This window comes from Salvelinus sp. IW2-2015, linkage group LG23, assembly GCF_002910315.2.
Source record: "Salvelinus sp. IW2-2015 linkage group LG23, ASM291031v2, whole genome shotgun sequence".
In the NCBI taxonomy this organism is placed as follows: Eukaryota; Metazoa; Chordata; class Actinopteri; order Salmoniformes; family Salmonidae; genus Salvelinus; species Salvelinus sp. IW2-2015.
The window spans coordinates 26,796,106-26,816,803 of record NC_036863.1 but is presented as its reverse complement, the minus strand read 5'-3'; the positions used below and the strand labels follow the sequence as shown (position 1 = coordinate 26,816,803).

The window sequence follows — 20,698 nt, the reverse complement described above, 5'->3', positions numbered from 1 at the left end:
GGGACATCTCTTCAACCACACCCAGTCACCCTAGTGAACATATAATACAAAGGTATTAGCAAATGTTTATCTGGAAAACCAAAAAGCTAGGGACAGGGACACTAAACAGAGATGTATTTGTTCATAACTGTTTGTCACCAAGACAGGCAAGAGTAGCACAATTGGGTGTTATTTCTTACATGCAGCGCATCAACATTGGATATTGGATTGCTGTCTCTGTTTGAAAGTAGTTTTAAGTAGATTCACCACATTAACATGTGACCCACCTCGAAGACGGCGACGTTGAGCTGTCAGGGGTGGAGGCAAAGTAGCTGCGTCCCGACACTGAGTGCGAGGCGTATTCACGTCCAGCTGACTCTTCATCATACTGTCCTCATTCAGCTTCTACTCAGAGAGAGAGGAGAGGAGAGGAGAGAGAGAAGGAGAGAGAGAGAGAGAGAGAGAGAGAGAGAGAGAAGAGAGAGAGAGAGAGAGAGAGAGAGAGAGAGAGAGAGAGAGAGAGAGAGAGAGAGAGAGAGAGAGAGAGAGAGAGAGAGAGAGAAAGAGAGAGAGAGAGAGGGGTTACAATGGCTTCAGAATAGACAGTCCATCAAAGATAAGGGACTTTAAACAGAAAAACTCACACACACATACAAATACAGTATTTAGGCTATAATCCTTTATGGTATGATAGGCATCAAGCTGACCCTTATGCTGGTCTGGGTATTGATGAAAATCAGGTCATTCAGATTCAAGACTACTTTTAAGGACCCTTCTCCTTCCCCTGATCCTCCAAAGCTGATTCCAATCTGGCCACCTCTCCTGGTCAGACACAAAGTGAAGACCCCAAAACATCAGTAACCTCATTTACAATCAAAAGTTTGTTCAATGCAGAAGACAAAATTGGCCACTGATTGGCACACTCCTCTCTGTGTTTAAGCCTAACTTACTTCATATAGAAGGCAGCTCCACCTCCAACCAACCCACAGAACAGGACAAACAGAAAGAGAATAGTACCTGCATCCATTCCTAAAGGCAGAGAGGGGYATAGAGAAAGAGTTATGAAGAGAAATAGTTTGAGGGAACACAGACCTCATTTTACCATAGGCTACTGGTACATCACTGACCCCAACGCTAGARCACCTACCCCCACCACAGGTGATGTATGGACTGAACCAGCAACGGGAGTCTGTGCTGGGGCTACTGCCTGCAAAGTGGATGGAGCGCCCATTGTACTTGACCGCCCCAAATTTGCCAAGGGTGTGGGGGCCCTCCAGAGTGTGTGTCATGTAGAGTTTGTCTCCCCCGTCTGAGTCCAGGACCACGTAGCGAGCCAGCATCCCCAACCCATCTTTGTCGGATGAGATGTGCTGGTTGAAGCCCTCAAATTTGACCCCTCCATCGCTCTGGAGCATGGTTTCCCCATCCACCCAGCGCCCCGCTGCCATCCGACTCTTCTCCACTGAATAGGCCATGTAATATATCATGTTGTAGATGGTGCCGAAAAATGGAGACACCTACGTCAGGGGAGAAGAGTGGTGACAATGTATAAATTATTTATCTGACCGACTGTTATTGAAGACTCTGTCTGTAGACTCTTTAGATTGGCACTAAGGGGTTTGATGACGTTAGGCAAGGAGTACAGAAATAGAGGAACATACCATTACTAAGACAGTGGTACAGCACTGACAAACCATTGGTCATTATCATCAATAATAAAACATTCCAACAACATTCATATGTATTTGGTTTTAAGGCTGGAGAGGTCCAAAGACCTATAGGTAACCTGTTTGTGAAGAACTAAAACTCAAGAGGACTGTTGTTCATCCAAAGGTGCTTGCTACAGTACTGCATGTCCATGGCATGTGTGACTAATGATGACTAGATGAATATCCAGGGGCTGTGTTCTGGGATGTCTCACCTGATCTGGTGGAGTGCTGGTGCGGATCTCAAATTTCTCCTGAGCATCTTTGAAGCGCTGATAGAAAGTATTCTCGCCAGAATCCATGGTGATTGTGAGAACTGCGTCGTAGGCTTTTCTCAACAAGCTGTCATTGGTCAGGGCATTAAAGTTTGTGCCCTTGGGCAGTGAGTATGTGAGGGTGTCATAGGGGATAAAAACGTAGCCACGTTCTATCATGCGTATATTCAAGGCAGAGGTTAGGAGCTGATACTGGGCCACACCACCGATCAAAGCTGAGTGCATACACATGATGACCACTGCAGAGGCAGAGGCAGAGGAGGGGGAGTTGGAGGGGAGGAGGTGGAGAAGATGAGGAGGTGGAGAAGAGGAGGAGGAGGAGGAGAAGAGGAGGAGGAGAAGAGGATGATGAGGAGGAGGAGAAAAGGAGGAGGAGGAGGAGGAGGAGGAGGAGGAGGAGAGTAAAAAGTTAGTGAAGTCAGAGATAGGGGACAGAAGGAAATAGTAGACAATTATTAGTCKTTGCAGTGTGGCAGTGTCATACAAGGGAATAGATGACAGTTAGTCAGTGATGTTGTCTATCTTTCCTCTCACCTTTTACCACACACACAAGAATGCACGCATGCACAAACACACACACACACACACTTAAACAAATACACACACACATAAAGAAACAAACAAACACAAATGTGCATACACACCTCTGACACGGTCTAACTCCCGTATCCTTTTCAAGGCTTTTGTGGGCCCATCTTTGTCAGGCTCCATGGTGACCACAGTGCTGACCGGCAGGCCCAAGGCCCTCAGAGAGGCCGCCAGCTCGTGTCCTGTAGCCTCCCACAGGTCATCCTCTGACGTCACGATGACTACATGGGCCCAGCGGAAGTACCGCAGCATAGAAAACAGAACCCGGGAGGACAGAGGCAGGGGCCGATGAAAGGTGGGATACTGTCCATCCTCCATGTTGGGTTTCAGGCAGCCCCAGGAAAGAAGGGGCTTATTCCAGTTTTTCGCAAACAGGGCGGCCGATGAGCAGTAGCCTGGGTTAGTAGGGCCGAGAAAAGCTGAGCCATAGCCTTCCAGAGAGGTGAAGCGGGCCAGAGCGCGGGATGTTTTACAGTCCTCATTGACCAGAGTATAGTCGTACCAGTAGCCTTTCTTAGTGTAGGGGTCCTTGTTGAGGCGGGCGGTGGCCAGGCGGGCAGCCAGGTCAGGGAGGGCTTTGGAGTACATAGGGTCACATGTCCAGGGCCCAACTACGGCCACAGTGAAAGTGGCYCCCCAGGCCTCACACGGTAGATAGGTYGCCATCAGCAGGGGCAACATAAGCCAGTTGCCCCACCAGCTTCTGGAGCGTAGCACTGCAGATTTAGATGTGGGGGTTGTACTGTTCATTGTGTCTGTATCCTCTGTCCTTCTTTGTCTCCTTCTCTCCCTCATTGAGGGATCTTGTGTCCATCGTGGGTGGTGGGAGAGGTTGATGAGGAAACTAGAGTTTCTGTGAGTTGCCATTGTCCTACAGGGCTTCTAACTAGTCAGACACCACAGATGAGGAGTGGAGGGTTGGAAGTGAGGGTAGAGTGGGTGTGTGTGTGTGTGTTCTGACCCCTAGCGCTCTGTAGGGCACTAGCCCAGAGCTGGGAAGGTCACCACTGGACTCCCAGCCATTACTGCTTCCATGGAATATATGAGAAAGAAGGAGGGAGAGAGAGAACAAAATTAGACATATTGTGTTGCCTGGCCATATATGTATTATTTACTGTCTCAATTTTCTAGGATATAACTCTGTTTTTGTTGGTGAGCTACAGTGTCACCAGAGGCTCAGAAATGCACTGTTTCTATAATAATTGGACTTTAACTATATTACCATTAATGTAGGTTTATTACATAACATATTAAAATATAGCTGCCAGGAGCAATGAACAGGGTTCCCAGGATAACAGAAAGGACGCAAGATAACAAAGCAAGTTGAATAACAAAGCAGGCACCCTATCATGCAGAAACTACCTTCCTTTATGTGCAATCACGAGTCTAAATACAACATCTGGAGGGAATTTGACGTATGGTTCATGAGGAGAAGATTTGTTTTGATCTTTTTAACATATTTTAGCATATTAGTGTATGTGCTAATATATATATTCTGGTACAGTGTGGGCATCTTTGAGTGCATCAATGTTATTTTCTCAAACTCTTTAGGGACTATTGTGATGAGTCCTAAGACCACATTTGGAGTGAATCTGACTTTTAGTCCATGAGAAGAAGATTTTGACTTATTATTTTAAGCTTTTGTGTTACATAGTCAAAAAAGTTCATTGTTAATAGTTTCCTTATTTTTTAAGATATCAGTGCCAAACTTAACATGGTTTATCATGGTAATGTGTTTGTTGCCTGGCCACCCAAACTCCTTGTTCCGGCAAAACACTACGCCACGCTCACGGACGTCAGTTTCTTCTCTGCAATGAGTCTAGATCTGAGTACCTACCTGATGATTTCTAGAATGGAATTGGTCCCAGAAACCAGTGCATTAGGACAGAACCATGACACACGTGGGTACAACTGCATTTTGAAAATGTGTCATTGGCTTTGATACTCTGATTGATTAGAGAAAATCAATTTGCTGATGACTTTGTTTTGTACACCAACCCTCATTTTGACTTTACCACAAACAACTCCAATGATGGCAGTCTCAGACTAAAATACAGTGCATTCGGAAAGTATTCAGACCCCTTGACTTTTTCCACATTTTGTTACTAAAATTGATTAAATRATTTTTTCCCCCTCATCAATCTACACACAATATCCCATAATGACAAAGCAAAAACATAATTTTTTTWAACCGGAAATATCTCATTTACAAAAGTATTCAGACCCTTTACTCAGTACTTTGATGAAGCACATTTGGCAGCGATTACAGCCTCGAGTCTTCCTGGGTCTGACGCTACAAGCTTGACACAGCTATATTTGGGGAGTTTCTCACATTTTTCTCTGCAGATCCTCTCATGTTCTGTCAGGTTGGATGGGAGCGTCACTGGCAAGCTATTTTCAGGTCTCTCCAGAGATGTTCGATCGGGTTCAAGTCCGGGCTCTGGCTGGGTCACTCAAGGACATTCAGAGACATTCATTTRCTCCAGACATGACACTTGGCATTCAGGCCAAAGAGTTCKATCTTGGTTTCATCAGACCAAAGAATCTTGTTTCTCATGTTCTGAGAGTCTTTAGGTGCCTTTTGGCAAACTCCAAGAGGGCTGTCATGTGTCTTTACTGAGGAGTGGATTCTGTRTGGCCACTCTACCATAAAGGCCTGATTGGTGGAGTGCTGCAGCGATGGTTGGACTTCTGGAAGGTTCTCCCATGTCTACAGAGGAACTCTGGAGTTCTGTCAGAGTGACCATCGATTGCTCAGTTCCCGGATTGCTCAGTTTGGCCGAGCGGCCAGCTCTAGGAAAAGTCTTGGTGGTTCCAAACTTATTCCATTTAAGAATTATGGAGGCAACTGTGTTCTTGGGGACCTTCAATGCTGCAGACATTTGTTGGTACCCTTCCCCAGATATGTGCCTCGACACAATCCTGTCTCGGAGCTCTACAGACAATTCCTTCGACCTCATGGCTTGGTTTTGCTCTGACATGCACTGTCAACAGTGGGACCTTATATAGACAGGTGTGTGCCTTTCCAAATCATGTCAAATCAATCAAATTTACCACAGGTGGACTCCAGTCAAGTTGTAGAAACATCTCAATGATGATCAATGGAAACAGGATGCACCTGAGCTCAATTTCGAGTCTCATAGCAGTCTGAATATTTATGTAAGTAAGGAATTTTAGTTTTAGTTTTTATAAATGTGCAAAAATGGCTAAAAAAKTGTTTTTACGCTTTGTCATTATGGGGTATTGTGTGTAGATTGATGAGAAAAATAAAATAATTTAATCAATTTTAGAATAAGACTGTAACGTAAACAAATGTGGAAACGGTCAAGGGGTCTGAATTCTTTCCGAATTGACAGTATGTAACCYAACAATAGAGCAGCATAATAATCAATTTTGGGCCATCAGGCAAATGTCTGATGACCCCTAAAAAGTTTCAAGTTGATAGGCCGTTGTGAAGTAACACGATCCCTTAGCTTTTCTCACAACCTAATTGTTTTTACCATTGGCATACATACCCGAATTTTGTGTAATTTTGGACATGTTCATGAGAATACGTTTTTCAAAWGTTTCCCAAATTTCTAAGGTGTAGGAGAATCTTTGATGCAAATTTGATCAGTGATCAGTACAAAGTTTCAAGTTTCAAGATCAAACGGGGAGGCGGATATGAGGGTTTAAGTGAGATTGCTTATAACAGAACCACCTATCGGTGCCATTCTTTTTGGCCAAGTTACAAATTAGAAAAYAAGTTACCAATCTATGCTTGACAATGTCAAGACAAAAAAATGGAATTACCAACTGCTTTTYGACAACTGTATGAAGTATGAAGTAATGATACATATGAAGTAATGATGTAAGACAAATCACCGGTGAACAAGACTGACAGTGTTGTAGTACTAAACTCTCAAAACTGCCTCAACATGTTTGGACAAAAATCATCCTTATTATATAAGAATGTAATGTGATGTTGGAGGAGCTCAGTCCCAGTCCATCTGTCTCTTCAGACCAGGGTGCCCTGAAACCATAACTGAATCAATGCCCAGCTCTTTGCAACGTCAGCTTTCATGACATGCAAATAATAATCAGATTAGCTGCTATGAGGCTGTGACAGGTGGGGGCCATGTAACGTGGCTCTAAATCTGTCTTCCATGTTCCTATCGCTTTCTCTTTCTCTGAAGTCACTCACTCCCTGTGGTCAGCCTCTCCTCCACTTCTATCTCTTCTATCGCTTCTATCTCACTCTGTAATATCTCCAGACATAACTGGATTTGGAAGACCATCAAGAAGCTTTGATTTGATCATCACTGACCTTTTATTAGAACCTGTCCTATCAATGGAACTGTGCAGTTTTAGGGTTGGGGTCAATTTCTTTTAAATCCAGACCATTCAGGAAGTAAACAGAAAATACATTGAAGAAAATAMGAATTGGAATTTCAGTTTACTTCCTCAACTGAATACTTCCTGAATTTAAATGGAATTGACCCCTAACCCTGATTGAGTTACCTGGATTTTGAAAGAAAAGACCACTGTCCCCACACCTTGACCCATGCCCTCTCACTTTCAAACTAAAAGTGCTAATTTCAAACTAAAAGTGCTAATTTCAAACTAAAAGTGCTAATTTCTAAAATTAAAGTGCTCATACTAAAAGTGTTATTTGCTACGTGTGTTATGTACATAGTATATTGGTTAAGCAGCAAAAGTGTAGGCTTACTGCCCCTCTTTCCTTAACTCTACACACACAGCTATGTGCAAAAGAGGTGGACAGGTTGGATAGGTTYGGCCAGTAATCAAAAGGTCGCCGGGTTCGAATCCCTGAGCCGACTAAGTAAATAAAAGTGTTGATGTGCCCTTGAACGTGGCACTTAACCTTAATTCCTCCTGTAAGTCACTCTGGATAAGAGTTTCTGCTAAAAGACAAAAATGTAAATTCATGAACTGATGTTCAATGGATGGTTGCCCCTCAGTTGCTGACATGATAAAACATGACCTGTTCTGAAGTGGGTGAGTGTACAACATGATAAAGTTATAGTTTATTGTGAGTTGCAGGTAGCACCAGGGTTGGGTTCAATTCCATTTAAATTCCAGTCAATTCAGAAATTAAACCAAATTCCAATTACACATTTTCCTTATTAAAAAACATTAAAGAGAAATAMAATTGGAATTTCAGTGTACTTCCTGAATTGACTGGAATTMAAATGGAATTAACCTCAACCCTGGCCAGCACATACAGTGAACACACAGTGTACAAACAGTAGCTAAGCTACATGGCTATTGTTAAAAAGCTAATAATGGTAATAGCTAATAAGCTGCTAACAAGCTGGTACAATTTACAGTAAGGGATGTCACAAGCATCATATAAAATGTTTGTTGTATATTATTCAAATTATGACTTGAAATCCATTGATTTCAAATGACTGACATTAGCTGTGAGGACTTAAGCTATGAAACAAATTATAAGAAAGCAATACTGGATAGATATAGAATGAAAAATCCAGCACAATGTCTCTTGGGGACATTTACTGATCTTACAACTAAAATGTGATGCTGTGACTCTAGGATTATTGAATCCATCAAAAACAAATTCCTCTATGAATCTGAAGTGTTAGTCTAGGGTGTAATCCAGCTATCCTGATATAACTGCAGCTTTCATAGCTGATATTGGCCATACACCTATGCTGATAACACACCTGTGCAGATGGGCCCAAAAATGTCACAAAATTTACCCTGAAAAGTTCTAAGTAATTTGTAAGTATTTCAACCACTGACCACATAAAACAGCACAACAGCATAAAAGTTAGGTTGGAATGTACTGAAATGAAAACACTAGCTACCTAGTACTGAAACATASTACAACTAAATCATATTGATTGGAAGTGTTGCTGACCTGGAGTAGTTTGTCTATAATGCCATATCAATGCTCTCCGTCTTTGAATGGCAGGAATCCAGGTGATGAGCAGATTGACATTCAGCAGTAGAGCAGGTGCAGTATCTTGGCATGAACATTTAAAATGAATAGTCATCCAAGTAAGGTGGGGTGTTTTTTGCTTCTTTTTTTTTTTACATATTTCCTCTTGTTTTTAGAATTCTCTTGTTTAAAKAAATCCACAGGCTTCCTGTAATTTAGTCCCTGGGGCACCACCCCTGTTTTGGACTGGGACCTGCCCCAAACCTAGGAGCAAGGGACTAATCGGGACGTGAGAAGAAGGGTGAGATTCACCCAGTCTGGTAACAAATAGATAGACTGATAGTTGGTGAAAGAGAGCAGGTGAAGGGTAGGGAAGGGCTGGGGGGACAAGGAAGCTTTGACTTCTCAACTGGCTTTAGCTTTTAATCCATAAGTAACAGTGTTGGAGRCCTGAGAGTGCAGTTAAMGCTCGGTGGGGGAGGGAAAGCAAGAAGGGATCAGAAAGGAAGAGAAAGAGGMGGAAAGAAAGYGAATGTGTTCTACCTATCCCAGGGTCACACAACAAATGTTATTTTATTACAAGAACTTAGAACTCAAAGGTAATAATGTGGCTTCTACCAAGGCCAGAGTAACAATGGAAGTTTTATTCAAGGAGGCAGTGTCAAACCGAAAAACGACTAGAACTAAACGTGCCAGAGCAGAAAGATGTTAGATGGCCTGTGCACAGCTGTGCATCTTCTACACAGTGTTGGTTCAGGCAGGAAAGCTGTTAGATGACCTGTGCACAGCTGTGCATCTTCTACACAGTGTTGGTTCAGGCAGGAAAGCTTGCATGCTTACATGTGTTTTGGATTARGCTACATATGTCTTRGTCATTATGACGAACAGTYCAGACTGCTGCCATAACCCAACGTAAACCTGGACATGCTCATTAGTGGTTAGACTGATCAGGTGGTGAAAAGGTAAAGGGACACAGACATTGCATGCTAAAACAAATCTCATGGGGAGAATTTCAATTGGATTTCCTCGATTCCTTGCATTGTCTCCCTTCGCTCTCCTTGCCTCCTTTTGAAAAAGGTAAAAAAGTAATCGGGGAGAAGAGGCGAGCAGAGGAAAAGGTAGAAACAAATGCACTTGTATGAAATGAGACTACTTCGACACTAGTGCGTCATCAGGCAAATTACATTTACTGAGGTGGAATCCCAAAATATACGTGTAAAGAAATGTATAGTTATGCTGACATTTTATTGATAAAAAAAAAGTAGCATATTTAAATAAAAAAACAGCTATTTCAAAGGGGGTGCGTGGATTTCAAAACTCTTCCACGGTAGGATACACCTGAGCATCCTCCACTGGAGAAAAAATGATTGAACACTCTCCTACATATGGCAACCACTTATCGTTTTCCGGTTCACTGGAGAGAGAGAAGAGGAGGACTGAGGAGTCGAGGAGAGGACAGACTTTTTCCCAATTAAGAATCTCTGATGGACTTTGATTGGTTTTGGTGTCCCTCCTTGTTCACTCCCTGTTCTTTAGCTCCGCACGACCGCCTAACAACCATTCCATTGGATTGGCTGTGAGACATGGCGAAGGGGATTTCTTCCTGAAATGGATAAGTATAGCTTCCTTTGTCATCACACCAAATCAATTACTTAAGATCTTGATTGCATCCTTTTTACACTATCACACAGTTTTGGCCATTTGTTTCATTCATTGTTTATTTAATCTATTGTTCATATGATGTCTGAGTGCCATTTACAGGTGGTTACAGATGCTCCTAATAATGACAGAGAGAGGAGACAACTGAGGATGAGAGGGGGGCTTAAGGAAAGAAAACAGCTATATATGCAAGGTACAGGTAGAGGGCTTTAGTATTGTTTAAGTGGTATTTAGTACGAGAGGATGTTTTGTGAGAACCCTCTCATAAGATGCCATTATAATATCGAGGAACAAAGTTCAGGGCAGTGATAAAGATATCAGTAAACAGACATATCCCACTGGGCACAGATGTCAGTTCAACGTCTAGTTTGGATTTACATTTGGTTGAGTTGTCATAAATTCAAACGTGAAAAAATTAAAAATCACCATGTCATTGGATTTAGGTAAAAAGTTGGGTGAAAATATATGAAATTCCCTGACGTTGATTAGTTTTTCAAATCCAATTAGGGTTGAAATTACATGGAAAAAAATGTTGATTCAACCAGTTTTTGCCAGTGGGATGGTCCGTCCCCCATAGTGGGCTAAAATATATTTAAAAAAATTGACACAGGCCAGTCCACAGATGCAGCAATGTACATGGAAGGTACATGGATACCTGGAAATGGCCTGCTATACAGCTGGATTTCCTGGAAAAACAGAGGGGTGGGGTGAATGGCACCGTTTATTGGACTGTGATTGCTTCTTAGAGAGAAAAATCTCACACGCACTCATACACGTACACACACATATCATGAAATGCTCTCATACAGCTTTCTGATTGTATGATCACAAGTGTCCGTGTCATGTGCTAACCACATGGTCTGTATGACTGTGTGCTCTTCTATCTTGCGATTGATAGAGTCCATTTGACCTAATAAGATTAGTCTGATGGGGTCCTGCTAAACTGGGCCGCTATCTGCAAGCCTCTTAGCAGTATGTGAGGCAGGCTGACAGCACTGACAGAGATCGCCTCAAAGCAAGGTTACACTTAGGGATAGAGCCTCCCACAGATAGCAAAGCCCTGACACTGACTTTCGCTATAGCTATCACAGAGAGAGCACCCAGAACCGAAGGGCAAGGAGAGAACACACTCTTTTGACACATGATGAGCCTCTGGTCAAAGTGTAATTTGGTCTTCATACAGTCTAGTAATAGCACTGTAAAGTCAGATCATCGAGGCAATGAGAGTACCAATGCACTCTACACACATCCATCTACACTCTACACACATCCCTACATCACAAAGTGAAGCAGTAACAAATAGTGCAAAGTGATATTGGAAGGCAACGCTCTTTAAAATCAGAGAACAGTAAAAGGCTGACGAGCGGTTAGTAGGCAAAGGCATGGTCAATTGACAATGGTTTGGTTACAAAAATCCTTGGATGATCTTGTTTTGGACGCCTTCTCTTTTCGTCTTCTCTCCTTTTCTCTAAGCTTTAAGTCAAATTGAATTAATCAAAGGCTGCTATTAAGCAGACCTGTAGAAGAGGGAACACGAAAGCAGCTTAGGTGCACGGCAGACAGCCCCATCACCCACCCCCCTATAATCGATCGGGTGACTCCATCAAAGATCTTAATGAGTAATAGAAGCTATTCTGGCTCCAGTATTAATCTGTACAGATGTAGGATCTTAATTTGAGCCAGTTGCTACCGGGGAAAAAAAATCTTACAGCAACAGGAAATGTGAATTATTAGTGGATTATAATGAATGGACATTTTTTGTAGGGGTTGATGCATTTTTCGTTAGGGCAAATCAAATTTACAAACTTTAGAAGCTTTTTTAAAGCTTGAATACACTGCAAGTTTGCATTTTCTGCTGCAGGAAAATTCCTGCAACAAAAGGATGATCAAATTAAGATACGGCATCTGTAGGTTATGAGGAATGACTCGACAACGAATAAGCAGGCTAAAACTACATMTGATTGTTTGAGTGAGTTTGCGTAATTCATTATGTAGGTTGAACATTATACAGTTAAGTAACAATGCAATTATATACTGACATGCAATGTTGGAGTAGAACTACAGGGAAATCGTTTAACTGTTAAAGGGTCACTATGAGGGTCTGGGGACCTAAGTTCATGTTCAAGGCATCATCGGGACACAATTGGCATCTAAAGATTCAGTACTTCTTTGTAAGGTTAAGAGTAAATCAGAGGTCGATACTGATTCCCAGCWAGATTTAATGGGCAGAACCAGTGGATCTGTATTAAGGTCGCCATAAMGTYAGTACAGCCAGGACTTCCAGGGGCCTGCCTGTTGCATAAATCCAGATAAATCCAAATGTTTCAGGGCAGAGCAGAGTGGAGCAGGCTGCTGAAATCAAGTGGGTCAGCCAGCTGCCTGGTCACACTCCATAAATATAGGCTTTGTGAAACAAACTTAGAGGGACTTCACAATTAGTAGACTTTGCGCAAAAATACCCTCGGCTACACATATTACTGCAATGTAAACTTGCAAACTTGTCACGTCTCAACCACTACCTCCGGAAGTAGCGCACGACACTCGCCTGACAGTTGCCCCCCTCTAAGCAGGACAGTGTAAACAGAATTGTATTGTTGAGCCAACACTCTTACAGTACAAATTGCAATAGCAGAGCAATGATTTTMAAACAGCTTAAATGTACATACATTTTCCTTATTTTTAAGACTTGTTTTATTGAGTTTTTACCTGAAATTGTAATAACAGCCTGTAACATTCTGAAATTGTCACRGTACCTTTAAATCTCAACTGTATTTTTTATGTTTCTTTGCTTGACTGCTTGACTAGCAGGAGTTAGCTGTGTATTGTCAGCTAATGTGTACGGAGGAGAAAATAAACCCTTTAATTGTCTGCACATGCTTGTGAATTGTGGCATTATTCAAGAGTGTAATATGGTTTGGTTGCATTATTCAACTGTGTAATAACTATGTTTTAGAAGAAAAGTTGCTTGGATTGTTAAATAGTTTTTGCTTACTGGCTAGTGGCTACTGTGATATMTACACTGCGGTCAYGTGAGCCGACACTCGCAAAAAGCAGTCAAGCCATCAGCGCTTCGTCTGTTCTTTCAACCAATTGATTGGTCGAAAATGTTGAACGTCTATTTTTCCATATTTAGACAATACCCTATGTGTTTTAAGAAAATAAACTATTGAGCTTGTCTGATGCTTTAAGCTCACTGTTTGATGAAATTACACACAAATGACTCAAGAGGGAGCCAGAGATCAAGATAAACATAAGAGGGAGAACTGAAGCTGTCCCGACCATTCTCTTCTCGCTCCTACTGGCTTTTGTAGATTCTGCCATTACTCTCCTGAAGTTGCCGGTAATAGGCTACACAAGGAGTCGGTAAACTTTCTCATGTGGAATGCCAATTTATCTTACCATTTCTACCGATATGTGTGCCAGTTATGGTTTTCATATGCACATTTTCGTGGAAGAGATTCATTTCATTTATAATAATGTCTTCGTAAAATTCTGTCCAAATCTAAATGAAAATMATACAAACCTAAAAAGTTACGTCTACTGTCATTGCCAACAACAGTTTGTAAAAATAGCCTATAAAGCCAACAAACAAAAACATTTCAGCCTGCAGGTAGAAKATATCCTGATAAAYATAAATACCACATTGGCTATGCATGGACTGTCTGCAACGAACTTAAAACATATCAACTATTAACTTGGGTCCAGCCTAAAGCTGCTTGCAACAACCCGGACCACACAAAGCTCAGTAGGCTATCTGTTACAAGCGATAAGAAGTAACAGTAGGCCTTATTTTTATGATGTTCTCCACTGGATCAAGAAGCATGACATTTTCCCCTTTATACTGAGTGGTTTATCGACAAAGGCGAACAGAGCTGGGAAAGTTTTTTCACAATACACTTCCGAGGAAATTCATTTCATTCTACAATGCGGATGCTAAAAAACAGGACATTTGTTTGCCTCTGCTGGCGTGGACGGTGAAAAGAAAACCATTACCTTCAACATAGCTCCCACAGCCTCACCTTAAGCTCGCCGCTGTGTGCATTACAGCACCAATCAAAACGACCAAATATCCAATCAGATCCCCAAATCCGGCAAGCATGGATATGCCTACGCATCATGCCCACGCAACCAGCAGCCTATGAGGCCTACTTCTAGCGCATAATCAGGTGTGCATCCTTACTCCACATTGACAGGAGGCTCCAAAACAAAAGACAGTGACTAAAATTGACCAAAACTCGTAAAATGAATAAAAACCAAAACGTCTGTTTATTCACAAATACAAATAAATAAAATTTACTTGTCCACACCTAACACATGGTTAGGCAGATGTCTAATGCAAGTGACAGCTCGAAAACTGCTTGTGCTTCTAGTTCCGACAATGCAGTAAATAAACCAACGAGTAATCTAACCTCAACAATTCCCACAACTACTACCTTATACCACACAAACGTGTAAAGGATAACAGCACACTATGCTACAATAAACGACTATATGACATGCAGTTGCAGGTAACACAACGCATAGGCCAAGACAGTAGATCTCGGCTATCCGAGTACGCACGAGTACACCCTACTACATCATTGGAGCAGCAGTAACCATCGTAGACGGCTATGTAAACACATAAAAAGTGCAATAGTCTTTAAAGTGGCTAGTCCGATACATCAGATTACACTAAAACTGGCAACGACCTGCCAGTGAGCATGATAGACAAGCTAGACCAAGTGTAGCCATTCGATTTATTTTCTACTGCTTTTTTTATGTTTCTCCTATGCCGCTCCTGCCCAAGACAACAATGACCGTTATCTCATTGTCCAGTCCGAACAATGCAGAACGGTAAAATCTATAATAATAATTATATTGAATGCATTAACAGACCATTTAACCATAACCAAACAAACATTGTAAATATAGAATTATAGGAATTAATGCGCTAAATGTTACTACTGGTGCCATATAGCCTATGTCATGCGGGAATTGATAGACACTACAATCAAACGCCAAACAATTCACACAATAAAGTCTATGAAACAATGGAACGTGCACAAATTAGTGGGAGGAGAGCGCATCTGAGAGAGAAGTGTATTGTACAGCCACACCCCCCTTCTTCCTGCGGAACTGTGCCATCCCTGCGCCTCGCAAGAATTGTCTCGTCCTCCGCAAAATCGATTAGCTCACTGAGATGCGGCGCGATAAGGAACAGGTCCTTTGTGGAGAGTCAAGAGATAATCAAACATACCATGCAGCCTTCATTAATGTTCAGATGCACTTAATCAAGTGAGCCCTGTGCTGCGTTGCATCACTATGCACCCGTTGGACATTTAAAGCCCTGAATCATGCCTGACAACAGCCCTGTTCTTCCAGGTCTGGGTAGCCGAACCCAAGACCACAGCCATCGCAGGCAAGGAATAATGCAAGCTAACTTGGCTAGTCTTTGTGAGCTAGCTAGCAAGCTTGCTTTTTATCTATGCTGCGTTTAGCGTGCATAACTGATATGTACATAACGATTTCATGTTTTGGGATAATATTTTGATTTTACAGTAGGTGGAGGTCCATTCCTGACAGGCTGATAAATTCAGCGGAATGCTGCCCAAGTACAAAAAAATCCTATAGCATAAAAAAAAGAAAGGAAATCCTATGGTAAGAATCCAAAGAAAAATCCTACAGATTTTGAACCATCTCATTTGACTCCTATAATCAATATGATGGTTCCAAAATCTGCTAGGATTTTCTCTTGGATTCTAATAGGATTTCTTTTCTTTTTTTTATCCTATAGGATTTTTGTACTTGGGCAGAATCCTGATTTATCAGCCTGTCAGGAATGGCACTCACCTACTGTAAATCAAAATATTATCCACAAAACATGAAATGTTATGTACATATCAGTTATGCACGCTAACAACAGCATAGATAAAAAGCAAGCTTGCTAGCTAGCTCACAAGACTAGCCAAGTTAGCTGCATTATTCCTTGCATGCGATTGGCTGTGGTCTTGGGTTCGGCACCCAGCCTGGAAGCAGGGCTGTCTGTCAGGCATCATTCAGGGCTTAAATGTCCCACGGGTGCATAGTGATCAACGCAGCCACAGGGCTACTTGATTAAGTGCATCTGAACAAATTAATGAAGGATGCATGGTACTTTTGATTATCTCTTAATCTCCACCAAAGAGACCTGTCTTATTCGCGCCCATCTCAGTGAGCTAATCGATTGCGGAGGACGAGACCTAATTCATTGCGGAGGCCGCAGGGATGCACAGTCCAGGAAGAAGGGGGGTGTGGCTGTTACAATACACTTCTCTCTCCAGAATGCGCTCTCTCCACTAATTTGTCGCACGTTCATTGTTTCATAACTTTATTGTGTGAATTGTTTGCGTTTGATTGTTAGTGTCTATCAATTCCCCATTACAATAGGCCTATATCACCAGTAGTACATTTACCATTAATTCCTATAATTTCTAATTTACAATGTTTGTTTGGTTATGGTAATGTCTGTTAATGCATTCAATATATTATTATTATAGATTTTACCGTTCTCATTGTCGGACTGGACAATGAGAACGGTCATCTGTTGTTTGCAGAGCGCACAATCAATGCTACACTTGTCTACTTGTCTATCATCTACTGCATCTTGCCATCTTTATGTAATACATGTATCACTAGCCACTTTAAACTATGCACTTTTATGTTTACATACCCTACATTACTCATCTCATATGTATATACTGTACTCGCATACCATCTACTGCATCTTGCCTATGCCGTTCTGTACCATCACTCATTCATATATCTTTATGTACATATTCTTTATCCCTTACACTTGTGTGTATAAGTAGTTAGTTGTGGAATTGTTAGGTTAGATTACTCGTTGGTTATTACTGCATTGTCGGAACTAGAAGCACAAGCATTTCGCTGCACTTGCATTAACATCTGCTAACCATGTGTATTGTGACAAGTACAATTTTATTTTATTTTATTTGTGATAAACACGTTTGGTTTTATTCCATTTACGAGTTTTGTCAAATTTAGTCACTGTCTTTTGTTTGGAGCCTCCTGTCAATGGGAGAAGGATGCACACCTGATTATGCATAGAAGTAGGCTATAGGCTCCTGGTTTGCGTGCAATGTAGGCATATAATGTTCCCATTTGGGGATCTGATGGTATTTCTGATTGGCTTAATGCACAACCACTAATGAGCTGTGGAGCTTGTTAAAGTAATGTTTTCTTCACCTCAAACAGCAAGCAAACAAAGTCTGTTTTTACATCCATTGAGAATGACAATAAATCCTCAATGTATTTGAAAAATCTTTCCAGCTCTTTCCCTTTCGATAACCACTCAGTATGAAAGGGGAAAATGTCATGCTCTGATCCAGTGGAAACATCATAAAATAGGCCTACCTGATTACTTCTTATCCCTTGAACAGATAGCCTACAGCCTTGTCTGTCCCGGATCCCAATGTTGCAAGCAGCTTTAGGCTGGACCCAAGTTAATAGTTGATATGTTTTTAAGTTCGTTGCAGACAGTCCATGCATAGCCAATGTGGTATTTATTTTATTCAGGATATGTTCTACCTGCAGGCTGAAATGTTTTTGTTTGTTGGCTTTATAGGCTATTTTTACAACTGTTGTTGGCAATGACAGTAGACGAACTTTTTAGGTTTGTATATTTTCATTTAGATTTGGACAGAATTTTACGAAGACATTATTATAAATGAAATGAATCTCTTCCACGAAAATGTGCATATGAAAACCTAACTGGCACACATATCGTAGAAATGGTAAGATAAATTGGCATCCACATGAGAAAGTTTACCGACTCCTTGTGTAGCCTATTACCGGCAACTTCAGGAGAGTAATGGCAGAATCTACAAAAGCCAGTAGGAGCGAGAAGAGAATGGTGGGACAGCTTCAGTTCTCCCTCTTTGTTTATCTGATCTCTGGCTCCCTCTTGAGTCATTTGTGTGTAATTTACTCAAACAGTGAGCTTAAAGCATCAGACAAGCTCAATAGTTTATTTTACTTAAAACACATAGGGTATTGTCTAAATATGGAAAAATAGAGTTCAACATTTTTGCACCAATCAATTGGTTGAAAGAACAGACGAAGCGCTGATGGCTTGACTGCTTTTTGCGAGTGTCGGCTCACTTGACCGCAGTGAAATATCACAGTAGCCACTAGCCAGTAAGCAAAAACTATTATACAATCCAAGCAACTTTTCTTCTAAAACATAGTTATTACACAGTGGAATAATGCAACCAAACCAATTACACTCTTGAATAATGCCACAATTCACAAGCATGTGCAGAAATTAAAGGGTTTATTTTCTCCTCCGTACACATTAGCTGACAATACACAGCTAACTCCTGCTAGTCAAGCAGTCAAGCAAAGAAACATAAAAAATACAGTTGAGATTTAAAGGTACGTGACAATTTCAGAATGTACAGGCTGTTATTACAATTTCAGGTAAAAACTCAATAAAACAAGTCTTAAAAATAAGGAAAATGTATGTACATTAAGCTGTTTCAAAAATCATTGCTCTGCTATTGCAATTTGTACTGTAAGAGTGTTGGCTCAACAATACAATTCTGTTTACACTGTCCTGCTTAGAGGGGCAACTGTCAGGCGAGTGTCGTGCGCTACTTCCGGAGGTAGGGGTTGAGACGTGACAAGTTTGCAAGTTTACATTGCAGTAATATGTGTAGCCGAGGTATTTTTGCGCAAAGTCTACTAATTGTGAAGTTTAAGTTGTTTCACAAAGCCTATATTATGGAGTGTCCAGGCAGCTGGCTGACCCACTTGATTTCAGCAGCCTGCTCCACTCTGCTCTGCCCTGAAACATTTGGATTTATCTGGATTTATGCAACAGGCAGGCCCCTGGAAGTCCTGGCTGTACTTACCTTATTGGCGACCTTAATACAGAATCCACTGGTTCTGCCCATTAATCTTGCTGGAATCCAGCTTACGACCTCTGATTTACATCTTAACCTACAAAAGCAAGTACTGCAATCTTTAGATGCCCAATTGTGTCCCATGCATGCCCCTTGAACATGAACTTAGGTCCCCAGACCCTCATAGTGACCCTTTAACAGTTAAACGATTTCCCTGTAGTTCTACTCCAACATTGCATGTCAGTATATAATTGCATTGTTACTTAACTGTATAATGTTCAACCTACATAATGAATTACGCAAACTCACTCAAACAATCAKATGTAGTTTTAGCCTGCTTATTKGTTMTRGAGTCATTKCTCATAACCTACAGATGCKGTATCTTAATTTGATCATCCTTTTGTTGCAGGAATTTTCCTGCAGCAGYAAATYCAAACTTGCAGTGTATTRAAGCTTTAAAAAAGCTTCWAAAMTTTGTKATTTGATTTGCCCTAACGAAAAATGCATCAACCCCTACAAAAAATGTCKATTCATTATAATCCACATAATAATTCACATTTCCTGTTGCTGTAAGATTTTTTCCCCCGGTAGCAACTGGCTCAAATTAAGATCCTACATCTGTACAGATTAATACTGGAGCCAGAATAGCTCCTATTACTMCATTAAGATCTTTGATGGAGTCACCCGATCGATTATAGGGGGGYTGGGTGATGGGGGCTGTCTGCCGTGCACCTAAGCTGCTTTCGTGTTCCCTCCTTCTACAGGTCTGCTTAATAGCAGCCATTTGATTAATTCAATTTGACTTAAAGCTTAGAGAAAAGGAGAGAAGACGAAAAGAGAAGGCAGTCCAAGACAGATCATCCAAGGATTTTTGTAACCAAACCCATTGTCAATTGACCATGCCTTTGCCTACTACCGCTCGTCAGCCTTTTACTGTTCTCTGATTTTAAAGAGCGTTGCCTTCCAATATCACTTTGCACTATTTGTTACTGCTTCACTTTGTGATGTAGATGGATGTGTGTAGAGTGTAGATGGATGTGTGTAGAGTGCATTGGTACTCTCATTGCCCTCGATGATCTGACTTTACAGTGCTATTACTAGACTGTATGAAGACCAAATTACACTTTGACCAGAGGCTCATCATGTGTCAAAAGAGTGTGTTCTCTCCTTGCCCTTCGGTRCTGGGTGCTRTCTCTGTGATAGCTATAGCGAAAGGGTCAGTGTCAGGGCTTTGCTATCTGTGGGAGGCTCTATCCCTAAGTGTAACCTTGCTTTGAGGCGATCTCTGTCAGTGCTGTCAGCCTGCCTCACATACTGCTAAGAGGCTTGCAGATAGCGGCCCAGTTTAGCAGGACCCCATCGGACTAATCTTATTAGGTCAACTGGACTCTATCAATCGCAAGATAGAAGAGCACACAGTCATACTACAGACCATGTGGTTAGCACATGACACGTGACACTTGTGATCATAAAATCAGAAAGCTGTATGAGAGCATTCTCATGATATGTGTGTGTACGTGTATGAGTGCGTGTGAGATTTTTTTCTATTAGAAGCAATCACAGTCCAATAAACGGTGCCATTCACCCCACCCCTCTGGTTTTTCCAGGAAATCCAGCTGTATAGCAGGCCATTTCCAGGTATCCATGTACCTACCATGTACATTGCTGCATCTGTGGACTGGCCTGTGTCAATTTTTTWAAATATATTTT

General features: G+C 41.5%; 1 pseudogene; it reads right to left on the bottom strand.

Moving 5' to 3' along the window:
* Window positions 1-8,763, bottom strand: part of LOC111950226 (retinal guanylyl cyclase 2-like) — a 37,713-nt pseudogene extending 28,950 nt beyond the window's left edge.
* Between the last annotated feature and the right edge of the window lie 11,935 nt (window positions 8,764-20,698).